Below are 15,689 nucleotides of genomic sequence, written 5' to 3'. Positions count from 1 at the left end.
ATCTCTAACAACATGAAACGAAACAAATCAATTCATGGTGTGCATTTATTCTGCTTTCACCATGTCTCGCCTTAAAACGATTTTTGTTTTTATTCCTATTTTTGTTTTTATCTTAAAACGTGTGTCAGGGGTGCACCGTGTCTGTCAGCATGTAAAGGGGGTGTATGGCTTCAAAAATGTGGAAAATGACATCAGATACTTTATCTGTCTTTTTAGAGGGCATTTGATACCATAACTTGTTACCCATATTTTTGTAATGTCAATTGTTTAACATTAAGACTGTTTTAAAATCGGGCGTGTATTTTTTTTCATCTTGTTTGTGTCAAAGTCCTACATATTTATTCAGTCACAACATTGTCGCAATGCATAGCTCTGATTGTGAAAAATCTACCAGATTTTTTTGTGGCATTTGAATACAGCACACGCGGATGCTGATTATTTTACAAAGTTGAGGTAAAAGTATGGGAAATCCTGTCCTAATGCAATAAATCCCCCTCCTATTTGCATTTCAATTTACCTTCCGCGTGCCCCTCGCGTGCCTCCCCTCTGCGCCGATACCTTGTTACCTGTTGGTGTCTGCACGCTGAATTAGAAAGGCCTTTTGTTCCGGGTCCTCCACTTGTGTATGACACCAGTAATGGCGGTAATTGTTATTGTTGAGATTACCTGTCAAGAGGAGGCGCCCCCCGTCTTGACGAGGGGTGACACAAGGGAGGTGCGGCGGGGGAGGACGGGCTGGGGGTGCGAGGCGGCGGGACGCCCTGATGACTTCTCCGCTGATAATCAAGCGTCGCGGCCTGTGGGATAATTCAGCTGTCAGTGGCACCTAGCGGGACCCGGCATCAGCCTGCCGAAGCCCAGCTGGCGTGGAGGATGAGGGGGAGGGAGGACGGGGGGGCGGTGATGGGACAGAAGAGTTTAGGCAGTGTCTTCTGAGTGTCTGATCCTTAAATTAAAACCATCATGGAGCACTTTGCAAGTGGCGTTGATCAAATTTGAGCAGGCATCACTGTTTGTTTTGTACGAGGAGAACTTTTTTTTTATTATACCGAGTCGACGATCTAGCAATCTATGGCGTTTACCGTATTAAGTCATATCTATGCCGTCTAAATATGTCTATTTCAATGATTTAAACGATTGCACGCACACACACACTGTCGTGCAGTTCAGTTGTATTTCACTTTGAATTCAATCATTTGCTTAATAACGGAGCAGTTTGTTTTTCAACATTAATCCAGGTGCAGTTATTATTATTATTCAAATATGCTTTAATTTAATATTTATGGAATGTTTAGTTGTTTTTCTTTCACATTGGAGTAGCTTGCTGTAAGACTGGCTAATAAGTAAACATTTTTGGTGCGTTTTCACAAAAACAGGCCTAAGTAGCGGAGATTAATTTTGAGTTTTCAACTGAGCTGTCCATTTGGGAATTTCTAGAAAAAAAACATCCTTGAGGTTTTGACTTTTACTTTCCATCAGCCAAAAGATTCAAAATGTAATTTAATCGTATGAAAATAAGGGATTAGTAGACGATGAGCACCACTGAAAGATGAATGTGGCAAAATGGGGATTTTGACATGGTAACATTCAAATTCTTGGAACTTTGTTATTTTTTTAGCTATAACATTTTAAAGCACATTCAGTGTAAAATGAGAATCTCAATTTTAACATTTACTTCATTTTTCAGATGACTCTCCTTTCATCAATCTTCAACCAAACGTTTATGTAAATACATTCAAAAGTGCAGTCAGAAAAAAAAAATGCCTTGGCAGACCTGAAAGCAATGTTTTAACATTAGAAACACTCCTTTAGCACAAGTATACTTTTGGGACGATTGCTGTACATGTGTGGAAAAATGAGAAGAAAGCTGGCACGTGACATAAACATGTAGATATAAGTATTTCCTTCCACCACACGTGAATATAAGTTGGTTGCTGTCGCGTCAACAGTCTCGTTGTCTCCCAATGCACGTGTGCGTCATAAGGAGCTCGAATGTCCAGCAAATCACTTGCGGAGAAGCTATCAGAAAGCTTGTCTTTATCAATGATTGTGTCTGATAGTGATACAGAGAAGGGGGGTGGGGTTTTTTTCACCGTTAACGGGCCAGAGGAGACTGACTTAAAAAGTGTCAAGAGAGCTGCTTGAGTCTGTATTCCACTCAGGCGTCCCACAGGGTTCTGACACGGAGCCCCAGTTATTCCACGGGGAAACAAACACACAGGAAAAATGTACTGAGATTTTTTTTTTTTTCTTGTACTTTATGACAGGATCTGTTGATATTCTGTTTTTATGGGCTTATAAAATCCTAATTTAATCGCAGTTAGTATTAAAATCGTGGAAGCTAATACCTTTGCACAGTTGTCGAAGGTGTCATGCTCTCGCACAAGACAGGATAATGGGACAGATTTTTATTCCTCTCAGAATTCTTGTTAGTCAGAATTATTTTACTGTATTCTTAGAACTCTGAGTATTCTCAGAGTTGACTTCTCAGAATTGTGACTTGAAGTTACAATTCTGACTTCTGAGAATGACGTCACAATTCTCACTTTAAAGTCAGAATTCTTAGTCAAAGACAGAATTTTGAAATATTGGGGATTCCTGACAACTTTTTTCCCTTCACTGGCTCTAATCCTCTTCCATACAAAACATGTATCTAAATTCCACCCCCCCAAAAAAATAAAAAACCCTTCAGATTTCTGACTTGTAAGACTTCTGACTGATTTGCGAGGCTCAAGTCCAAATTTTGAGAATAAAGTCAGACTGAGAATAAGGTCAGAATTCAGAACTCTGAAAGGGTACCCACAATCTCTGAATTCAGGCTCAAGTGAGAATTCTGAAAATAAAATGGAAATTTGGAGAATAAAGCCAGATCTCTGACTTGAATGAATTCTAACTTTAAAGTCAGAAAGTGAATTACTTTTTTCTACTGTCGCCTACATTTTGTCTGTATCAATATCAACCTATTTGCTTTAGGTTGAGCAAGAAAATGGCAAAGGCATTTCACATCAAAGGGAAAACCTTGAAAGAGGACACTAGGGAGCTGAAATTTCACCCTGATGTTGACAAAACGTGAAAAGTCATCATGGCACCTAGTTTTCACACCATCAGGACTGTGCCATTCCTTGGCTAAAATGCTGGGGGAATGATATGGAAGAAAATGACCCAAAATGGTTGATATCGGTGTGGTATACTAACGATACCTGGAATGATTATGGATACAAAGTATCGCCTGTCACTACACATTGCAACTTGGCAGCATGGTTGCTCTGTAACCCCAAAACAAACCCCGCCCTCATTCTCTTAAGCGTCTTTGGAGTTGTTCTTGTCGGATATTTGCAAAATTTGTCATCATTTCCTCGCTAAATCAAACTCAATTGCTCCATAAACTCATTTGCCATGCCCGTCGCTTTTATTGCCTCGGCGGGCCGCCTGATAACATCATCATCATCATCATCACGGTGAAAACGTTATTAACACAATCATTCCTTGAGATTTAAAAAAAAAAAAAAAGAAGAAGAAGAAAAGCGCCTCTCTCATTTCCTATTCAGATGACGGCATTAGTCGCATTTATCACCCGGCGCAGGAGTGAGGTGATAAACAATGCCATTCATTATCTGGCCCAGATGCAGCGATTGTTGATTAGAGGGCTTTGAATGTAACACGCAGACGCACACACTCACACACACAGATGGGTGGACATTAAGAAAGGAGAGGGGGCCGCGTGAATAGGCTTGGAGGGACATTAACGGCAAGCATGATTGATACTTGCCGCGCAGGCTTTTTAATGGTATTGTTATTCCTCAGAGTTATACCCCCGTCCTCCCCGTCGTGTCTCCTCTCACAGATAAATGGACGCGTAATAATGAATAGAAATCATACCGCGATTTTTTTTTTTTTCTCGCCGAGTCTCAATTAGACGAGAGAGTTTACGTTTGAATAAAAGGAATTGGCGGGTAAAGCGACACTTGTTACCGCCCCTGAAATTGTAAGCGTTCGCCCAAATAAAATTGCTGATGTCATGGTAATGTTTGGCTACTTGTAAATGTTACTTTTTATTAGGCTATCTTGTGATGGTTTATTTAATAGAGCCGCAACTTTTTTTTTTTTTGGAGTGTGTTAGCACAAGCTTGGTTATTTCATGAAAAATAAACATGAAATATCTCAGTATTTGCCCCCCCGAACTTGTTCTTAAAGGAACAGCAACTATTTTTGCTATTTGCTGAGCATCTATTTATTGTTTGTTATCGATTTAACAAACATCGGAACTACATTTGTGGTGGTATCTCTCGGTGTATTTTTTTTTTCAGCAACACTAGCAGAGAGATCATGTGACATCATCTGTTTTGTCATCTGCCAGAAAATTGTGTCACAAATGACAAGGTCCATCCATGTAAAATATGACAAAAATAATCGCACATTTTGAGCCTAAAAAGAATTGCACCAATGTTTGGGTGAAATTGTTTGGGTCCCTTTGCAAAATGTTCTCTCTAAAACAGATGAGTTAAAAACAATTGACTATTTAAGTCAATATGACCCAACTTTCTGGGTTGATTTAAAAACAACCCAATTTTTGAGGTTGTTTCAAAACGATCAACTTTTCAGAGTTGTTTTGTGCAAAGTCATATTGACCCAAATATTATTTTTTTATTTATTTTAACTCAACTGTTTTAGAGTGAAATTTTTGCAAAGGGACCCTATAATGGTAACGCAAGAAAATGTCTCTTGTTCCAATTAATTTGCTCTTATGTTGAAAAAAAGCAGACTCTGATTTTTGCAGAAACTCTGGTGAAATCTCATGTACCTCATGAAGTGCAATCAAAGCACCCACATTCCCATTTGAGAACCACTGAATTTAAATATTTTCCAAAAAAATACCTTTAAAATTACCTTATACATCTTCACCATTAAAATCAAATATTCAGCTTTTTCTTTATGTTATGTTTTGTTGTATGACTGCTGCGCTTCAGTGGATTAGCTAAATACTTTGTGTTTATCAGTATATTATATATATATATATATATATATATATATATATATATATATATATATATATATATATATATATATATATATATATATATATATATATATGTAAATAAACTGTCCTGAAAATGGGGAAAGAAAAGCTGGCATATGTTGACATATTAAAAACATCTCTCAGTAGGGCGTAGTGTAGTTGTACAGTAATAATCTCGCAATAAAAGAATAGCATTATTATTATTATATTTGTATGGGCAGAATTTCTGATGATTTGCTCACTCAATGACTTTTATACCATTTGAATTGACCACACAGTTACTCCACGAATGTGGAGCTGAGGCTGCCAAAGTACATTATGTCGTATTTGATGTGCTGGACCGGCTTGTCCAAAGCACTTGTGTTTATTACACTGGCCTGCATGGCACACGCTGGCTGCCAGCGCGCACGCGCACACACATACACGCACACACACATACACGCACACCCCCTGGGTCCAAATGAGGTCATTATCACGTCTCGGCTGTACGACGGAATTAGCAAAGGCGAGCTCACGTCTGCTAACCTTTCGCACGTCGTAAAGATTTAATCTAAAGTGTTTCTGGCAGCCCGTTTTGATCATCTTTATTTTACAAACTCATCTTGGACGTTGACAAAGGGAATGCACAACATGCATCGGCGGAGGCACACTCCACACTTTATGATATTGATTTTTTTTTTTTTTGTCAGTGACTTTGCTTGTAAAGATGTCATAGTTGTGTAAAAAGCAAGCGGTAAAGATAAGTCGAGGCCTTTTATCATTGCGGCGGTTGTTTTCAATTTGTTTATTTCGAAACGTTTTGATGTATTTTTGAATTATGATTATGATGTATTTTTCTCAATGCCGCGCTTTTGAGTATACTGTACTCCATTCAAATACTTTGTCCACTGTCCTTCGTAATCAGAAATGTGGAAAAATACATTAACAGCAGTTTTTAAATTAGCAATGGTTCAATTCCCTCTCTGACAGTGTGAATGTAGCGTGAATGGTTCTCAGTCTCTTTTTGTGCCCTGTGGCATTTCCTTAAAAAATGTTTGCTTTTAAATTGCACTTTTCTGCTTTATTCAATGACCATAAACCAGACAAACTATTCTCTCTTTTAGTACTAGACATCTTTAGAGATTCATTTTGAATATTCATATTTGAAAAAAATATAAATGAATACCTGGGGTTGAATCTCCTAATTCCTAACAAACGTAAAATTACGTCTTTAGGATTGAATGAGTTAATGTCGAACATTGTCATGCATGATTAAAATGCACTTGTCTGCATTATTTGTTTCCTCAAAAAGAAGCCATTTATTGATGTTGCATTTTCCTAAAAAAAGGGTTTCATTTGCCATCCATTCATTATTTAAAAATAAAAACAATCTGTAAATGTACTTTTTGAAAAAGAACATAGTTGATCTGCTGTGCGTCATTTGTTATTACAATGGTTCATTTCATTGTAAAAAAAAAAACAATAGAATTGATGCAGTACTTTGCTAAAAAGATGAAAAAAACACTTGTTTTCAATCACTCATTTGATTTAATCTGTATTGTTCATTTCCTAAAAAGAAAACCTTTCAGCTTTCATACAGTAATAACTCATTCAATCCCAAAAACGTATTTAGTTGTTCACACACTCAATACCAGGTACTAATTTTCATTATTGTTGTTTTCTCTAATATTAAGGTAACCCCAACCCACATTAATTGACTGTCGAAGGTATTAAAAAAGATTCAACACTTAATTAGCCATTTTCAGCAGTAAAAATATTTTGTTTACTTAATATTTTGTCTGTAAATAATTTCATGACAGTTAAATTTAATGTACGATTAATACCAAATTTTGTCCTGTGATGTCGACTGAAAATGACATCACCTGTGGTCCAAGCTCAGTTAACGACCAATCGTGACTCACCTGTTGGTCATGTGACATTTACAAGCTGAGCTGTGATTTGTTGTTTACTGAGCCCCTGTGGTATCATTTTCAAAACTGTCATCAATTTAATTGTAGACAATTTTATACAGTGTTTTTAAAAAATAGATGGGCTATCGCTTTAAGCAGTCATATCGCATTATTGTGTATTTTTTTCTTAAAAAGAAGACAATTGATTTCACTTTCCTAAAACGAAAAAATAAGACATCTTATTTTGAAAAAAGCTTCTTGCCTTTTGATTTTGGGGCCTTTCATTTATTGTAAACATTAAAACGAGCAAAATCAAACCATCACCTTCAATTCAATCTCTTCCGTACGACTATTCCTCATTTTCCCGCCTGTCTTTAGCTCGCATCGCATCGTTTCTCCCCCGTAGCCGCTTTTGATCTCACGGCCATGAAAGCGAAGCAGTCGAGTGTCACTGTTTACTTATTTATCACAATCAGTGTTTTTTACATCCCGCGTGTCACTTCCACTTCCAAACTCCATCCGGCGCGCGCGTCATTCGTCCGATGCGACCGCGCTTGTCCTCACCTCGTCCTTGGTTTGGCCTCCTCCTCCACCGCTGGGCCACGCCCTGCCACCCTTCCGCTCTCTCCTCCTAATCAGGGCCAGATGGAGGCAGGGACGGAGTGATGGAGGATGGGGAGGGGGATCGGGTTTGGACCCGGCCGCGTCCCCCACGCCGGGGAGCTGTCAGCCCTGCCGGGAGAGAGGAATTCTCCGGCAATAAAATGCGGATTTATCACCACTCTACCACAGAGAAAGAGAGAAAAAATGGGGGTGGGATCAGAATCAGCAACACAAAAAAACAAGTGACTTTCAGAGGGTGGACGTGTATTATTTTTTTTTAAAGATGGCGGCCCGTAGGTTCCGAACGTGGGGCGATCGGACCAATTGGGCCGAATGAACCTGCTAAAATGGAGCGCGCTCAACAACGGCCTGTGTAATTGAAACCAGTATGTGCAGCGTTTGATAAATTGCTTGACCCCGCAGGAATGTTCAGCCCGTAAATTTTTACGACATTTTGGACCGCGCCGAGGTGTGCGCGACCCTGTGTGTGTGCGTGTGTGCATGTGGTTTATTACAACAAGAAGAAGCTGCGCGTCCCCTCGTCGTTATTATTCCAAAAAACATAATAGTCCCTCGGTTGTATCTGCCGCATACATGGACGTAAGAGACTAACTTACATGTGTACTCTGGAGGATTTGTTGTAAATCCCACAAAAAAAGCATGGAGCGTTATATGACTGTACATCAAAATGGAATTATTTACAATTTGCTCCAGCAATGCTTAAAACTACCTTTCGTAGTCATTCAAAAAAGTACAGTGTTTTTCGCGGGGACCAGAAGAGCCCCAAGATAGGTGAATTGTGCGAAGTAGGAGGGAGAGTATGTCTTTTTCATTTTTTTTAGCACAAACTTGACTTTCTTTGATAGCACACAACACACAGTGCATGGTGGCCACTAACTTTTTCCGCAACCACGAGCACTACTGCAGCCATGAGCATTACCGCTCCAACCCCCTCCCTCAACCTGTTACCCACAAGGCAAGTGTTCTTAAAGGGCCAGGCTCAGCTTGCGCTATCATTTTCTTTTTTACCCATCCTCTCCCACCCTCACATGGCTTTTATGTAATGCCATGACTCCGTCGATGTAGAACGACAAGCAGCGGTTTGGTTTTAAGCAAAGATTCCTTCATTTGAAGGCTGAGTATTAACAGGCTGTTGGATCGCTTCACACGCCACTTTAGGACTGAGCTTGGAGTGTTGTTACAGTACATTCCAATAAACATGATCTTATGAACCATTTAGATTGCACATAAGTGAACAATAATGATTTCTTATAGTCTGTTGATTTGCAGTTATATAGCAAAAAAATAAAATAAAATGTTGCATCAGTTTGACTTAGAATATGCTCAATGTTCCAACCGAAAAATATTGTTGTGTACCATTCTACTATTTTCTTTGCAAATGTGTTTCATGACTGCTGGTGCCAAGTTTCATCGCAAAAGACTACTAATTTTTGCTCTTTAACTTGAAAGGGAGTCTGTTTGACCCTCAGCAGAACAGGAAGGTTAAAGTCGCCTATAATTCATTTATTAAATGAATTTTCATGTGCAATTAAAACTTTTAATAACACACACACACACACACAAAAACATCAAATGTGCTAAAGACCTAGGCAGCAATCGGTCACAGTTCTGAATATGAATGTCACATGACCAACAGGTGAGCCATGATTGTCATTACCAGAGCCTTGGGTACGCATGTGATGTCTTTTTCAGTCGACAGCAAGTGAAAAAATGTGTTTTGTGGCATTAATTGACCTTGAGAAATAAATTAGTTATCAAATTAGTTATGGACAAAATATGAACTTTTAACTGCTGAAAATAGCTACAAAAAAAATGGAATTATGACAGGAAAACCAACAGCACTAGCTTTATTTATACAGCACAGAAATCAAAATCAATAATCAAAAACAAAAATATAATATCAATAACGCATTTTGGAAATAATATTTAGCTACATGTTGAAATATGCAAATTGATGAGTTTTGCCATCTTGGACAAAGCAAGAACCAAAACACACAAAGTTTCAAACATATTTACACTGAAGTCTCGAAATCGCGCATACGTCAACGCAAGCTAGCACGCGCACGTACGTCAACAGCTTGCAGGATCACGTCGAATTGGGCCTGGAGGGCAGGCTGAGGTCGGCGCAACGTAAACAGAGAGCGCGGCAAGATTTACGATGTTTGCCGTTCGCTACGATGACGACGACGAGGGCTCTGCACATTCTCACGTTCTGAATTGCCTTTTTGCAGCCTTTCCATCAACCTGACCGCACAGACACCACTTTTTTTTTTTTTTAACTCCGGGCAGTAGCTGCAACGACACTTGACCTTTAAAACTTTTTTTTCGAATTAGCGCGGGAGTCTATCGCCATTTCTACAACGTCTCCATTGTCAGTATGGAGCTGCTTTAACGTTTACGTAACTTAGTGCCAAATTAGACTACTAAAAATCTTCAAAATAAACACACAAAATAATACATGCAATAGCCTTATCAAGCTTTTATTTTGAAGTCTTTCCTCTGAGCGTTGGTTGCATTCTGATTAGCTTAACACTTCTCTGGTAGTGGCTAACGGGGGCATGAGCTGGTGCATTCAAATGGACTCATTTGACACTTGAAGATCGTACAGAATAAAAGGCTTGATGCTTTAGTTATTAACTACATTCAAAATAACAATGAAATTATAATAATTGTTATAATGTCATATTACTGTTTAATAAAAAAAAAAAAATGTTGTTTCAGGACCCTGGGATAAATTTGAAAAAAAACGCTCCATAAAATTTGAAAGTTGGTCCTCAAATTGAGTCTGACTCACAAATCTGCTTCACAAAAAATAAATACAGTAGTACTTACAAAATTCATTCATTCCGCAAGTAATTTCGTAACGTGAATTGTTCAAAAGTAGAGCTGCTTTTTACATGTAAATAGCCTAATCCATTCCAACTCCCCCAAAATGCTCCTAAACTATTTAAATGAATATTAAAAAGAAAAAATTAAATCATCAAAAACGGTAACTAATACATATTTTTTTTTCCTCTGGATTTCTAGAAAAATGCAAAGCAAACTATTTAGTTTTATTCTGTATTTCATGCTTCGAGACAACAAATTTAGTCAAAAACTGTAATAAATAAACCCAACCCGCCTGACAGTCTTTGATAGGACTTTTTGGTTTTTCATCCATTTCTCACTTTAGTCTGTGCAATCCCGGTTAGCATATCAGTTTCGCAATCAAGACGGCGAAGACGAAGAGTCTCAGGGTTAAAAGGGAGAAAAGGCACCCTGACATCTGGCAGGACCTCGCCGCGAGCCCCCGCGGCGTTTCAGCGCCCTTCCGTGGCTTGTTGACAGTTGTTACCTGTGCCCCAGCGGGCCCTCGCTGCCCCGAGATAAAACGACCTCTATACAGCGCCAGACGCATAAATATTTCTCTCTCTTTCTCTGTTTTCCGAAATAGCTTTTAATTGTACAAGTTTTATGAGCTGGATATTAAGTGCATATGTTTTACAAGGCGCGCTGTCCTCCGCCTCACCCCGACACTTCGGCAAATGTTTTGATTTAGTCGTCTAGAAAGAAGACGAGCAAAAGTTATAGTAAGTGGGTGAAAGGTACGACAAGGATGGAACATATTCCACTCGAATCTCACCGCCAAGCTGCGAGCGAACGACGTACATGTCGTTTTTACGATTTGACGTAAAAAAAGAGACAAGTCGTTGTTTACTGGCGGCCGCAAATCGAAGTATAACTTACGACGTTAACTTGATATTTTGCCAATGATAGCATCACGAATCAGAAATGATGAGATATGATGGAAGCAATTTTTTTTGTTAGGATTGTGTGTCTGAAATTCAAACTGAAACGAAATGAATAGAGCGACAAGTAGCAAAAAAAAGAAAAAAAAACTGCAAAATCACCTGAGGGGTGTAACATACAAAATGATGTATTTGTTAATAGTTATTAATTGTCTAAAAATGCATTTTCAAACTGATAACATTTTGTATTATAGGTTATGAATGGGGTGCTTTTTTGGGGTCACAAGGTAACACGTCAGGACAAGGTCGTGAGGATGTGTCCCCCAGCGTCCAATCAATGACTGACAACATGTCTGATTGGTTGCTTTTCCTCAAGTGCAATGGTTTCAAATTCAAGACTCAGGAGTTTTATTGTCATATGCATAGTAACGCTACACAATGAAATTACAAATAAAAATAGGGCCAGATCAAAACACTTTGAGAAATGTGGTAAATAATGGCCCCAAAGTGGTCAAAAACTACACACATCTATTGGAACATGTTTGAATAAAAAGAAACCAAAAACTACCAACAACTACACACGCTGGAAAAGCTGAAAATGACAACAACATCCAGATTATTTTGAAATTCTCCAATGATAAGCTCCAAAGCGTACTGTAAGCGTGTAGCTCGCTACAATGCAGCAAATTTGGAACTTACTACTATAAATTCTTCAGAGTTTTTCCTTTTTCTAATTGTTTTTCCATGTGTTCGTAGCCTCTCCGTGACCTCCTTCGCTCTCTCTTTTTTTTTTTTCCTCCTTTACTCTCGCCAATATCAGCCACATGTGTTTGGGTGACCAGAGAGCTGCAGCGACATCGCCATTCGTCTTCATTTCTACAAAAGTCATCGGCGTGCCGCGCGTTTTAGCTCCTTCGAAGACATCCGAGCTCGTTATTTACGTTTCTCGTAGTTTGAAGCTCGCGGCCATTTTCGGTCATCACGTGATTTATTGGAGAAACGCGGGGGGAAAAGGACTAATAACTCTCGGGAAAAGATGCCAGATATGACTTTTATTTCGATGGAAGAGCTTTCAAGTTCTTCTAATGTTTTATTTTTGACTCCGGCCTCCAGTTGCACTATGTTCTCGTTTATGTGCTGGGAAATATCATGTCAAATTGACTTTTTAATAGCTTGTATCCACATAGTTGAATCTCTGGATTGCCTGCCCCAACATCAAGGGTGAAATTAATCAACATTGTAAAAATGTTATTATCTCTGTAGTTAGGAAAAAAGGGACTGTGATTGGAAAGTTCTTTGTTATGCTGCGTTGTCACGTAATAATTTGGCTAATTTACATTAAGGTAAGCAGAGCTGCAATGAATGCTGTTGTATGTTCAGATACTTACGTACATACGTTATTGCTCAGTCTGCCATCATAAATGGGAAAAAAAAATCAAAACGCTAGAATGAGGCAGTCAGAGAAGTGGATGATCAGAGATGTAATCAGTGCTCTTGTTTGCTTGCGTCCCTGAATCCTAGATCCATAATTTTTGACAGGGACGCATACTTCCAAATCAATGTGCGTCCATCAGACGCAATGTTTTTTGACATTAGAATATTAATCATCGTCCATATACTCTTTGTGTGAGTTCAAATTGACCGAACATTTTTGAAAACTTCCTCCGCCATGTTTGTTTTGTTCTCGCAGGTCACGTTGTCTCGTTTTTACCCGAGATTTCGTTGTTGTGCGATTTCGTTGACCCAGAACGACGTCAACCCTGAAATTTTTTTTAGTATCATTGACTAGTCAAATAATACACTATCAGGTCTCAATGAGCCGGAGAGTAAAAAGGGAAAACGAAACACTTCAGAAGATCGAGAAGAGGAACAAAGCACATATGTTAAAGCTAAATAAATGGACACTCAAAGTAAAATGGAGAGTAAAAAGGGACTAAGTTATATCAGTGGTTGCAATATTAAGTTCATTCTTTTGTTTTCATGAGTTTAAATGTGACATTTGTTAATATCTGTTGTTGGTTTCTGTTCACGTCTTGTAAATGCAGTTTGAACCTTAGACTTACTTTTTGCTTTTCATTGCGCAATTTTTGGGACTCCAAACATTTCTGTTGGGACCCATAGCTTTTTAGTATTGCGAGTCCCGGGGACCCAACAGAGAGAGTAAGAGTAAGAGTAATAAAAACGGACGATTCCACTATGCACCATTAGTCGAATATGGACCTCAGTATAGGCCTTGGTCTATCCCGAGTAAAAATACCCAATAATCACGTCAAAGGTGATCTAGTGGACTAAACATTGAGGTTTTTTTTTTTGCGTAGTGCACCTGCAGCAGCGTGCCACGCATGCAACCTCTGACAGTGTGCTTAACAATAGTACGAACCTGTTTACTGTGACCGTGCACCGACAAGTGCTAGACACTTCGACATGAAGAGCGATTGGCCTCCTAAGCCGATCAGATGGCGTGCGGCAGATGATAGAACACTTATAGTGACACTCGACTCTTGGAGTTGCAACAGAAGGAAAAAAAAAAAAAAGGATTTGAGAGCATCCTTGGCTGCCGTCTTGGAAAACGTGTTTCCTGTTTGTGACGGCGAGTCAAGACTGCATTGCAAAAACCACAATAAAAGTTTTTATTCAGGCTTGAAAGCTTTTTCTCCACAGAGTTGGAGGAGCTCCTGTGTCATGCTGGATTTGCCGGTTTGCGAGTTTTTGGAATGTTTGCAGGAGTCACCTGTAGCTTCCAGGTGTAGCTTCCAACAGCTGAACCAGAATCAATCTCGGGCAGGCCAATATGTCTCAAATATAACATCTTGATATTTATCATCGTATGATTATTGTGCATAACCTGCTTCAAATGGCATCATTAACTAGAAAATGTGCAATTCCTGAAGAAATTGCATGTGAAGGCGAAAACGCTGCAGGGAAAGGCGTTGAAAGGTGGAATGATGCGGAATGTTTGAATGGCTTGATTCTGCGAAGTATTCTGAATATTACAAGGTCGGAACGGGTTGAATAGGCCAAATAATGTAGAAGATACAAGGGAAAAACTGATAAAAGTCAAATTGTGGGAGAATTTTGAATTGTGGGAAGAGGAAAATGGATACTCCCATGAAACGGCGGGAATCGATTAAAGTTGGAGCGGTGTAAATCGGATGAGTAATGACGAAGAAGGGAGGCTACAACGCTTTGGTGAGAACAGTGGGAAGGAATGAGAAAGTATGGGTAATAAAATTAAAATTGTTATGAATTCTTGGACTGTGTGAATATTAGTAATGATGAAAATGTGAATGAAAATGTCCTAGGATAGACACTTGTGGAACGCCATCAGTTTAAAAACGTACGACATTTAGCAGCTTTCGATAACAACGTGACGATTACATCGAACAATAAAAAGTAAAAATGAGGCTATTTAATTCGTTGTGTAATTTGGTGCTGATTACCCCGGTGACAGTCCAAGCAGAATAGTCCCGCCAGACGTCCCAATTCCCTAGCGCGAAGCAGACAGCGGCACAGGCCCCGACGTTGCCTCACATGAAATACGCCTCGGTAAATTCCCCGGGCGCGCAACCTCCTCCAAGTCGACTCGCATCCAGCTGTCCTCCCAAGTTCTCATCGGGCTCCGGCAATGACATGACATACGGCGTTCTGTCTGGAAGCACCTTGGGAGGATTTAGTTTTGTGGCTCGCTCTGTTTAGCGGGAGTGGGGAAAAATGAGAAAAGGGATCCACTTTGCTTTGAGACAAAAAGGTTTGGATGAGGGGACCACACAGTTGCACTGATAGTAAATGGAAACTGCAGGAAATGTGTCCCATTAGTGTGATGTAACACATCTTTAAAAGTGTGACAATGATTCAACTTTCATTGACCAGCATGAGCTGATTTCGTACGAAATAGTACCTTAGAGATGTAACGGTAGAGTATTAATCCTATTTTTTGCCTTTCATACAAAACCCAGCCAAGTGGGAGATTCTTGCCAGTGGATGTGTGACATCAATGCTAGTGTTGGGTGCGCTTCACATTTCCATTCACACAGCCACAGTCCCATTTTTGGGAATATTTATAAATGTGATCAATGGTTCTTAACCTTTTTTCAGTAATGTACCCCCTGTGAAATATCTTTTGAGCCAAGTTCCAGTGCAAAGCATTTTTTGGTTTAAAACAAACAAACAAAAAGACTTAAAACATGCCATCAGTGTCTTATGTATTCAACTTTATACCCTTTCAAACTTGATTTGTATTGATCCACAAAAAATAATCAACCTCAAGTGTCCTCTTTTGGATCATAGAAGAAATGTGTTATCAAAATGAAATACTGGAGGTAATTATTAATAAATATTCTTCCACAAAAAATAATTAATATTAAAGTGCCAGTGTCCGTTACTTTTTGGAGGTTGTAGCCCCTTTCACACTGCCTGTGTTTTTCCTGTTTT

The 15,689-nt window shown here is 39.1% G+C and overlaps 2 long non-coding RNA genes across 2 annotated transcripts in view; one reads left to right on the top strand and one right to left on the bottom strand.

The window, feature by feature from the left end:
• Nucleotides 1-15,689, top strand: part of LOC148419960 (uncharacterized) — a 54,397-nt gene that overhangs the window by 17,263 nt on the left and 21,445 nt on the right. The window lies entirely within an intron of this gene.
• On the bottom strand, nucleotides 470-14,887 carry LOC148419961 (uncharacterized). Its single transcript, XR_015866363.1, has 3 exons — nucleotides 14,699-14,887; nucleotides 7,471-7,689; nucleotides 470-797 (listed from the first exon to the last, which is right to left on the bottom strand). It is a non-coding gene; the product is annotated as an uncharacterized LOC148419961 (long non-coding RNA).

Source organism: Hippichthys cyanospilos, chromosome 8 (assembly GCF_059441005.1).
Source record: "Hippichthys cyanospilos isolate Australia breed blue-spotted pipefish chromosome 8, RoL_Hcya_1.0, whole genome shotgun sequence".
NCBI lineage: Eukaryota > Metazoa > Chordata > Actinopteri > Syngnathiformes > Syngnathidae > Hippichthys > Hippichthys cyanospilos.
Note: the sequence above shows the minus strand (reverse complement) of the source record. Positions and strands in the feature narration are given on the sequence as shown.